Here is an 11,495-nt window from a genome sequence, read left to right as displayed (position 1 = left end):
GAAACCACAATGTTGACCTGGCAGGCCCAAGGGACCCACCTTCTCCATTGTTGTTACAGCCATCATCCGAACTGAGTCCACCACACAAGTACCCGGGCCGAGCATGCGCATACGCAGAAGCGCAAGAGCGTGCTTGGCCAGGCGGGGCCGCGGGCTCGGAAGACTCCAGAGGCTCCGAGACTCTCCGAGAATTCCGGGCTGCGCAGGCGCTCTGGGGTCGGCGCGCGAGCGCGGGCGGGGCTGCAGTGACGAGGGGCGCTCTGCCGAGCCCCGCGCAGGTTCCGCGCGCGCCGAGCACAGGGGCGGACGGTGGCCAGGGCGCAGGCGCAGGCGCGCGGCCGTGGCGGCAGTTGGGGAGGGTTCTTCCGGAAGGTTCCGGAGCCTTCTGGAAAAGGCGCCGCGCGCTGGGCGGGCCCGCCGCTATATAAGGGCGGCGCGGGGGCGGCGCGCCAATTGCTTCAGCGTCCTGGTGCTGCTACGCCGCGGAGCCCGTGCGGTTGTCCAGCCAAGATGCCGGAGGAGGAGACACAGACACAAGACCAGCCCATGGAGGAGGAGGAGGTGGAGACCTTCGCCTTCCAGGCGGAGATTGCCCAGTTGATGTCGCTGATCATCAACACTTTCTACTCGAACAAAGAGATCTTCCTGCAGGAGCTGATTTCCAACTCGTCAGACGCCCTGGACAAAATCAGATACGAAAGCCTGACGGATCCCAGTAAGCTAGACTCTGGGAAGGAGCTGCATATTAACCTCATTCCAAACAAACAAGACCGAACCCTCACGATCGTGGATACTGGAATTGGAATGACCAAGGCCGACCTGATCAATAACCTTGGTACTATCGCCAAGTCTGGGACCAAAGCGTTCATGGAGGCTTTGCAGGCTGGTGCAGACATCTCCATGATTGGCCAGTTCGGTGTCGGTTTTTATTCTGCGTATTTGGTTGCGGAGAAAGTGACTGTGATCACCAAGCACAACGATGATGAGCAGTATGCCTGGGAGTCCTCGGCAGGGGCTCCTTCACCGTCAGGACTGATACAGGAGAACCAATGGGTCGTGGGACAAAGGTCATCCTGCATTTGAAAGAAGACCAAACTGAGTACTTGGAGGAAAGGAGAATAAAGCAGATTGTGAAGAAACATTCCCAATTTATTGGCTATCCCATTACTCTTTTTGTGGAGAAGGAACGTGATAAAGAAGTCAGTGATGATGAGGCTGAAGAAAAAGAAGATAAAGAGGAGGAAAAAGAAAAAGAAGAAAAAGAGCCTGACGACAAACCTGAGATTGAAGATGTTGGTTCTGATGAAGAGGAAGAAGAAAAGAAGGATGGTGACAAGAAGAAGAAGAAGAAAATTAAGGAGAAGTACATCGATCATGAAGAACTCAACAAAACAAAGCCCATTTGGACCAGAAATCCTGATGATATCACTAACGAAGAGTACGGAGAGTTTTATAAGAGCTTGACCAATGATTGGGAAGATCACTTGGCAGTGAAGCATTTTTCAGTTGAAGGACAGTTGGAATTCAGAGCTCTTCTTTTTGTCCCAAGACGTGCTCCTTTTGACCTCTTTGAAAACAGAAAGAAAAAGAACAACATTAAGTTGTATGTACGCAGAGTTTTCATCATGGATAACTGTGAGGAGCTAATCCCTGAATATCTGAATTTCATTAGAGGAGTGGTGGATTCTGAGGATCTTCCTCTAAACATTTCCCGTGAAATGTTGCAACAGAGCAAAATTTTGAAAGTCATTAGAAAGAATTTGGTCAAAAAATGCTTAGAACTCTTCACTGAACTGGCAGAAGATAAAGAGAACTACAAAAAATTCTATGAGCAGTTCTCTAAAAATATAAAGCTTGGAATACACGAAGACTCTCAAAATCGAAAGAAGCTTTCAGAGCTGTTACGATACTACACCTCTGCTTCTGGGGATGAGATGGTTTCTCTCAAGGACTATTGCACCAGAATGAAGGAAAACCAGAAACACATCTACTACATCACAGGTGAGACCAAGGACCAGGTAGCTAACTCTGCCTTTGTGGAGCGTCTTCGGAAGCATGGTTTGGAAGTGATCTACATGATTGAGCCCATCGATGAGTACTGTGTCCAACAGCTGAAGGAATTTGAGGGGAAGACTTTAGTGTCTGTCACCAAAGAGGGCTTGGAGCTTCCAGAAGATGAAGAAGAGAAGAAGAAACAGGAAGAGAAAAAGACAAAGTTTGAAAACCTCTGCAAGATCATGAAGGACATCTTGGAGAAAAAGGTTGAAAAGGTGGTTGTGTCAAACCGATTGGTGACCTCTCCATGCTGTATCGTCACAAGCACATATGGCTGGACAGCAAACATGGAAAGAATCATGAAAGCTCAAGCTCTCAGAGATAACTCTACAATGGGCTACATGGCAGCAAAGAAACACCTGGAGATAAATCCTGACCACTCCATTATTGAGACCTTGAGGCAAAAGGCAGAGGCTGACAAGAATGATAAGTCTGTGAAAGATCTGGTCATCTTGCTGTACGAAACTGCTCTCCTGTCTTCTGGCTTCAGTTTGGAAGATCCCCAGACCCATGCTAACAGGATCTACAGGATGATCAAACTTGGTCTAGGTATTGATGAGGATGATCCCACTGCTGATGACACCAGTGCTGCTGTAACAGAAGAGATGCCACCCTTGGAAGGAGATGATGACACATCACGCATGGAAGAAGTAGACTAAGTTTCTGAAGAACCACTCATATGTGTGTCCCCCACTTCACCTTCATTCCTGATACCTTTTCAAGGATTTTTTTGTTCTTTGTTTTTGTTAACATTTATTAAAATGTGTATGGCATGACGATATCTACTTAAAGGGGAGATAAGATTTCTTTAAGTGATATACTGTGATACTTTAGGCACTAAAGCAGAGCTAGTAATGCTTTTTCTAGTTTCACATTGACTTATTTTAACAGGTTGAGATGTTTGTTCTAAGACATGTAACCTAACTTTGTAGTCTAAAGTGTTCCACTACCAAGTTGTATCCCTTAGTAGACCAGATCAAATCTTTTGTCCCTGAAGTGTTCCAGGATAGACCTTGATGTTTAAAAGAAAGATATTTGTTAAAATGGCTTGAGTTTCATCTCATTAGGATCCCCCATAGTTACCACTGTGCATGTACTAGTCCTCTAGAACCAAGTATGTGAAACAGACAACTGGCTGGGAGGAACTCTACAGGGCTTGTTTTCCAAAGAAAAGTATTTCAAGAAACAAAGCTTAAACCTCCCTTAGTTGTGTTACAAAGCTGTTCAAAAAGTAACAGTAAGGCTTGCGAATGGAAATATGTAGTGCCCAAGTCAACATTCTGCTTTAAATAGTAATAAATGCAGATGAGTTAAAAAAAAAAAAAGATATCAGCAAAGTGAATAAAACTCGAGTATTCTGAAACACACTTGGGGTGTATAGAGAAATTCTAGTATATCTTCATTGTTTCAGAGATAAGAACACCAAAGCTGAGGATAAGCAGCTTTGGTGTTCTTAGAATTAGAGTAACCAGTTATCATTTATTATAATTTATGCATACTTTTAAACTACTAGGAAATGCTTCATTTGGTGCCTAATTTGATTTTCAGTCCCCAGTGAAGTAGGGTATAAGATATAGTCATCTTAAACACAAGGAAATGAAGTAACAGAGAGGATGAGTACCTATCCTTGAAACTGTTCCCTCCAGGTTCTGTGCTTCTAATAAATGCATATAACATGCATTGTCTAATACCTCATTCTTAGCAGTACTGGTGAAGCAAGGGTTACCATGTAGATCTAATGGTATGAGGCCTGTATTCCTTCCAGTAGGCTAGGCTACAGCCCTAAAAATCCCAATACATTTATGTGAATTTATTTGCTTACAAATGTGGAAATTCAAAGATACTTAAAAGAGACTTCTACTGGTCTGGTGGCATGTGCCTGTAATCATAGCAGCTGTAGAGGCTGAGGCAGGAGGATCCCAAGTTCAATGCCAGCCTCAGCAAAATCAAGGTGTTATGCAACTCAGTGAGACCCTGTCTCTAAATAACATGCAAAATATGGCAAGGATGTGGCCGACTGCTCCTGAGTTCCATCCCTGGTACCCACCCCCCAAAATGAAAAAAAAATTTAAAAAGAAAAATAATCTTCCCTGTAAGAATTGAATTCATCTAGAACCTATTCACTGGGTATTCTACTAATCTTTTATTTATTTAATCATTTGTTTTGTTTTATTCATTCCCTTTGCTTAGGATGGTGCTTGTAACATGCTAGTTGATTAATGAAAATTTGTGAACAGATGGCTTTATTGTGTATGTATGTGATGCTACATACTCTTCCAGGAGCAAGGACAATGGAGACAAAGGTTTGGTAAAATAGAAAGTTTTAACATGGTTGAAAGAGCTGTTAAGCAAGAAACAAATATCCAAACTATATTTAAAATAAGGCTATGCAGAAAATAAAACATGAATTAGAGTATGAATTAGGGAGGACTTTGTAGAGTTCTACTGGAAGCATTGACATATGAGCTAAATGCTTCACATTAATTAAAAAACAAAAAACCAAGAAGCTGGTGCCATCACACAGGACTGTAATCCCAGTGAATTGAAAGACTGAGGCAAAAGAACTGCAAATTCAAGGCAAGCTTCAGCAATTTACCAAGATTTTGTCTGAGCCAGGGGTATAGTAGAGCAATCTGTAGTCCCAGGGACTCAGAGGCTGTGGCAGGAGGATCACAAATTCAAGGTCAGCATCAGCAGCTTATCGAGATCCTAAGAAACTTAGTAAGACCCTGTCTCCAAATAAAAATATAAAAAGGGATTGAGGATGTGGGTCAGTGGTTGAGTGACCTCCAGTACAAAAAAAAAAAAAAGATTTTGTATGAAAAATAGAATTAAAATTAAAAATTAAATTCAAAAAGGGTCTGGTGATATAAATTGATCGTAGAGCACTCTTGGGGCCAACCTGGTACAAAACAAACTCAAGAAAAGGGAATTATACATAGAGAAAAACAGCAAAAGCAAATTCTGGAATAGAAGAATGATTTGGCAAATTTAAGAAAGAGAAGAAAAATGGCTTGAGCTTATGGAAGGGTGGGAAGGGAGTGGGAAGGGAGGAAGAAGAAGTGAGCAAAACATGGAGGCCAAAAGCCACTCCTGAATTACTGATTTTTGTTGATTTTGGACTCCCAAACAAAAATATACTAAAATCATTTAATTATTTAAGGTTACATTTACAGGTACCAAGGTTGAAAACAATTAATGAGAGTGGCCATAGTAGAAAGTGCAGAGCATGATAAAGAGGTTAAAGGGAGAGAAGTAAAGCAATGACTTTATGGATCTATCAAATATTTCTCAGATATAATACACTTTCATTGTCAAGGTGATCACTTGTCCCAAGGAGACAAATAATATGTGTTCTCTGATTATTTTTTTTAGAAATTACTTTTTGGTTATTGAGAGCTAATAATTTCTATGTTCATCAATATCCTCCTTGGTACATTGTCTCAACTATAACTAGACAAGCTAGGGAACTCAGGGTAGTTATTTTAACAGCGTTTAGCTAGATATACACAGATATTTAACAGAATAATCTACATCAACTTTCCTTTTTCCCCAGTGCAATAGTCATTATCATTTATTTTTATGTTTTTGGTTATTGTTTGTAACTATGATACTATGTTCCTGTTGATTAATTTTTTTAAGTTGTGCTTCATTAGATTTAAAAAAAGCCACCTTTAAATATTTAGACTAGAGCATCCTGTGTGTTACCAGCCTGATTGTCAATAATAGCAAATTTCTTATGAGGAATCAGATCAAGAGTAAACCTACAGAAGTCCTCCCTAGTCTCTTGGTAAATGGGTGTGTTTTCCTTTGGGGTAGCCTTTGTAGAAGGCCAGGACCCAATCACTAATGCTTGTTGAAACAGCTCACCCAAGCACACTTAATTTCACAGTCCTGTTGCATCAGAAAGAACTGTGGCTTACTGCTAATCAGAGTAGCCATGTTTCCTCAGGCAAGGACAACCTTGTGAGCAATGATGTAACCAAAAACCAGGTTTTTGTGATAAGTCAATACAACTTAACTGAATAGAAGACATTATTTTCTCTGTGAAATACATAGTATCTCTTCTGTATCAGACAGGAAGACTGAAAATACAGCAGTCACTTTTCTTAGATTATAAAGATTGAGAGACAGGAAATTATTCCAGTTTGCTAAATCAATCTGAGAAAATTTGTATAAAAAAATTGAAGGCTTCTGACTCATTGTCAGACAAATTGTAAACAAACAGGTATAGAATTGCTATCACTGCTCAGAAAGTGTCTTTGCTTGTTTGGCTGGGAATTGAACCAGACATTACAAGTGGGTTACAAATATGGATTCATTTTGGAAAAAGAAAGAAAAAAAAAGGTCTGGCTTGTGAATTTTGTAGTTCCTGAACATATAAGCATTTTAGTAGGGACCACAAGGAGCAACTCAACAACCTTGAAACTGTCTATGTATAAAAGAAAAAATTCTGTGGTTAAAATGCTCTCAGCCATTGTATTTTTATCACTCAATTTTCCCAAGATTTCAGGTAGCTGTTTTTAGATATCCTTAATTTCAGCACTACCCAATTTTATTGAATGATTTGGCTTATTTGAGGGTGTGAATATTATGTTCTAATTGTTTAATCAGTAAACAAAATGGAGTATATCTAAAGTTCACTCTCACAAATATACATTAGAGGAGGGGTGCATTTAGGGTTTCAAAATTTTGTATCTGTCTGTCTTTGTAAAAATATAAGAAAGAGCAGTGGAGTACAAGGACATAGAGCAGGAAGGATGAGGAATGGGAAACGGGAGGAAATGCAGAATGAATTTGACATAATTATGCTCTATGCCTGTATAAATATGCCATAGTGAATTCTACTTGTATGTATATCTGTAAGGCACCAATTAAAATTAAATAAAGGGGTGAAAGGTAGACCAGTGGAATAGAGGAAGAGCATAGGGGAAAGGAGGAAGGGAGGAGAAGGGAGGGAACTAGGGACTGAAATAAAGTCAATAAAATTCCATGTATGATTTTATCAACATGAACCCAACTATTATGTACAGACATAGTGCACTAATAAAAACAAATATACACAGACACACAAATCTATATCTGTTAAGATTATAGGATCAAAGGGGAAAAACTCACCTGAATTTCCTCTAGAATAAAGCAATGAGAAGCTTTTAAATAATTCAATCAGTAAAGGTTAATAATCAGTTCTCAAGAATCAAATTCACAGTGTATTCATTTCCAAAATATTTATTTATTTTGCAGTGCTAGGGATAGAACCCATAGCTCTGTGGATGCTAGGCAAGCACTCTACCACTGAGTTACAGGCCCAGCCCCCACCCCCATTTCCATAATATTACTGAGCATTTACTGTTTTTAACACACATGCATGCACACACACACACACACACACACCATATACATAATATGTATGACACAATCCTTAAGTAACCAAATATATAATACCTTATAGAGAGTTCAAATTTGAAAGAAGTTCAATAAAAGAAGGATATAGATAAATAATTTGCTTTGATTTTTTAAAAAATACTGAGATAAGCCAAATATTATAGTTATAAGAAAATTTATCTATATCTATACATTATATGCTTATATAATATATATCTATAAAATATTTTTAAAATTATTTAAATAATTTAAATAATCAGAATACAATTGGTATTTGTTACCAAATAGACAAAGAGCAATTTTTATTTAAGAATACATATTCTCTGGTGGAGTAAGTGTAGTATTTAAAAGTGTATTTATTTATCTTGCTAAATAAGTCAGAAAAATCACTGACATTGAGATTTGCCAGTCTCACACTTTTACACAAAAATAGCCATAATTGGTACCCAGAATAGAACAAACCTCTGCTCCAAAGTGTCTGCTTAGCCTGAAACCAGACTCTTAAAACTAACTTTTTGAAGGCTTATATTTTTAAAACTGTTCATGGGTTTTTATATCTCATTCAATTCTTATAACAATTGTTTGCCTTAACGCATTTTCCAGAAAGCAACAGAAATATTGATGCTCCAGGATGTGTCATCACATGTTATGGGCCAGGCTACATGGGTAATGACCAAACAAACTCCATTTTATCCTAAGGCTCTATGTCATGCAAAAAAAATGCTTCTCCCATGGGAAAGCCCTGTCTCTGTGCCCATCAACAGTTTCTTAGCTAGCATGTTTGGCAACAAAAATGACAATTCTTATACAATGTAAAAATTGTTCTCTTTTTGGTTCCCATTTTTCTTGGACAATGTACCCTGTCAGAGATTGATTGACCAGATGTTAGTAACCATTCTTTAACTTGTACTCAACTAGGGATGTTTTTACCTACTCCTCATGACATTTGTTTATGACTTCAAATCATAGCAACAGCCACTTATGATTAATATGATTTTGAAATATAAAAGGTATACCCTCCAGGAGGGAGTCAAAGGGTGTAGACTTGTGGTAAGTCTCTTGGCCAGCCAGCTGATGAATCCAGACCTCCAGCTGGTAGATCCAGACCTCGACTTTGTGAATAAATGTTCTGTCTCCTGCTTTAAGATCAACTTGGTGATTTATTGCAATCTTGCCATAACGCTTGCACCTATTAAAATTATGTGTACAAAGAAAGTATATATACATCCCAGTTGTAGAGCAACTCATTAAAGAGAGTGGCATTGGACTGAAGCAAGATTTTTTTCCTATAAAAATGCAGCACTTTAAAAATTGAGACTGCTTTTATAGCATTTATTGATAAAAGAAAAGAGTAGCTCAAATTGGTGTTGTTAAGGTCAACTGTGAACTACTAACTGAAGGAATCCAATTGTAACCAAACCCACACTTGGTACATACATAAGCAGGCTGTGGCCATGATTATGTATACAAACCGCCTACATCCATGTCACGAGAAGGTCAATGTGTTGATGCCAGCTGGTTTAGTTATTCATGTGGAATGCCACACAGTTGTTCTGGACATGGAGGTCAAGAGGGGATGCCAGCACAATTGTAAGGAACAGACTGCCAGACAGGGGCTGATTAGATAGACCAAGCAGGGAAGTGTAACAATACTGAAAATGCAACAGGTAAACAAATATCTTTGTTACAAAGATCCTGATAGTCTAAAAGAGCTACATAATTGATCATATAATTGAAGTAATTCTTACAAATTCCAGTATAAATTATTTCACAGTTGGGTATTCCTGTCAACTAATAAGTACTTTTTCTTTTATTAAAACTATACATACTAGCCAAGCCTAGAGGATATTAGATCACTCCTTTAATGAATTTTAAATTCTCAGCAAATTAGTGTGCACAAACAATTAAAAATTTAAAAAGCTAGACAACTTTTAAAATTATTCCAAAAGAATAGTGTCAAAGTCTGGCCCATAATAATGTGGTATAATTTTCATGTGAGATCTGAATTCTCAAAGGGAAAGCACCTAATCTCATTGGTATACTTATTCAGTAAGATAAATGCATTTGCAATGTTTATTTCAGTACCCTTCATTTTGGCCTAAGGACATGCTGCAAGCCAAAAACCATGGAATTTGACCCAGGAATTAGAATCATATTCAGCATTAATTGCTATACACATCTACTGGCACTTTTTAAAATCATAATGTTGTACCTGCAAAATGTCAAATAAACGGTAAAGAGGGCTGACCTAGTAAAGGAAAATATCAGGCAAAGTAATCTGTAATTTCATTGTTCTTGTTGTGGTGACATCATAACATTATCTTGGTAATACACACTGAGGAACATAACAACTATGAAAATTGATGTGAGCGTTCAGTGTTAGAATTGGAAAAGACTAATGAAATCTAAGCAAAACATTACATTAATATGTGGAAAATCTTAGTCAAATATGTAATACTATATAATATTCATTTATACATATGTTATATTCAAATTTCTCCTTCCTATTATATCAGAAGAATAAAGTCTAAATTTTTTTAATGAATTTCCAAAGACAATACTTCTAAAGAATATTAGAGATAATTAAAATTTTGTTCATAGATATTATTTATTTTTACTCTGTTATGTCTATTACTTTATTTTTATTAGGTTGCTTGGTTTTTATTGCACATATAAGATGAAAATGTGATAATTTGATAGTGAATTCATTATTATAGATAAGCAAATTGAATATATACATCAACTTCCATAGTTATTTCTTATTTTATATATATCTTAGGAGCACCAAAAAATACTCTCATCATTTTTTAATATGTGTATTAAGTAATAATACAACATAATTTAAAATGCTTTATATATCATATAAAAATACACAAAATAAGTAGGGTGGCCTTATAAATTATCATGAAACCAAGGCACTTTCTATATTAAGGGATGCTATTTTATATCAGGACATCAAACATGAACAGATTTTATCCTGTGCTAACAGAAACATTTGCTCACCCTAGAAAAGATTCTAATAACTTTATACTTAGAGAGTAAGGGAGGAAGTTTTCATTCTGCTTCACAGTATCTGAGAGACTTCATAAACCATAATTCACTCTGTGTCCTGCCTTACTAGAAGAGAATGTATCCCAGACATCAGATGTGAAGTAGATGCTTACATGTGATCTGTTTGATTGCAGTGAACACATAGCAATATCACCTAATAAAATGAAAGTTGAAAGTCTACAAAAAGGGAAATACCAAGAATTGATTAATAAAAGTTTTAACTTTTCAAATTATAGGACAAAATTCTTGGAGCTAATTTTTAACAGAAGTTTCAACTAAAATTGAATCAAAAACATGAATTAATTCTATAAATTCAATTATGATTTTGCAAATCTACCACTTTTCAATAGATTTGAATTTGTGGCTTAGGATAAGATATATGCTTCTTATTTTCTAAATGATAAACTAAAATCTTTTTTATTAGATTTATGAATCATATCAGAAAAAAAAATAAATTCTACATAATGGTTTTACTCATTTATCTGCATGACACTTTAACCCAAAAGGTATGACTGCATGTTAATCAAAAAAAAAGTAACAAGAGCACAAGTTTTCTCATATCTATTCTCATTCAACAAATATTCATCACGGTGATTCTCAAATATCAGCAGAAACAAAAAACACCTGGGAAGCTTGTAAAAAAAAAAAAAAAAAAAAAAAAAAGATTGTTGGACCACATTCCCAGAGCTCTGGATTGAGTAGTATTGTACTGGGCTCAAGAATTGTGATTTCTAACACACACCTCTATCTTCAAGATAACTTTGATGCTGCTGGTCTGGGCACCACACTCTGAGAAACACCAACATTATTGAGCAAGCAGTGTTTTCCAAGTGGTGAGTGTGAAGAATTTAGCAACAAACAGCAAAACCAACATTTTCTCTTCTCATGGGTCTTATGTTTTGGTATAGGTAGGTAGACAATAAGTAAATAATTAAAATATATAGCATATTAGTTGATATACAGTAAACATGCTTTCTATGAAGAAATGGGCATACAATGAAGTG

At 37.2% G+C, this 11,495-nt stretch overlaps 1 pseudogene; it reads left to right on the top strand.

The window, feature by feature from the left end:
* The first annotated feature begins 510 nt into the window (after positions 1-510).
* On the top strand, positions 511-2,992 carry LOC144254838 (heat shock protein HSP 90-alpha pseudogene; annotated as a pseudogene).
* Positions 2,993-11,495: the final 8,503 nt, after the last annotated feature.

The sequence above is a fragment of the Urocitellus parryii genome, chromosome 5, assembly GCF_045843805.1.
Source record: "Urocitellus parryii isolate mUroPar1 chromosome 5, mUroPar1.hap1, whole genome shotgun sequence".
In the NCBI taxonomy this organism is placed as follows: domain Eukaryota; kingdom Metazoa; phylum Chordata; class Mammalia; order Rodentia; family Sciuridae; genus Urocitellus; species Urocitellus parryii.
Note: the sequence above shows the minus strand (reverse complement) of the source record. Positions and strands in the feature narration are given on the sequence as shown.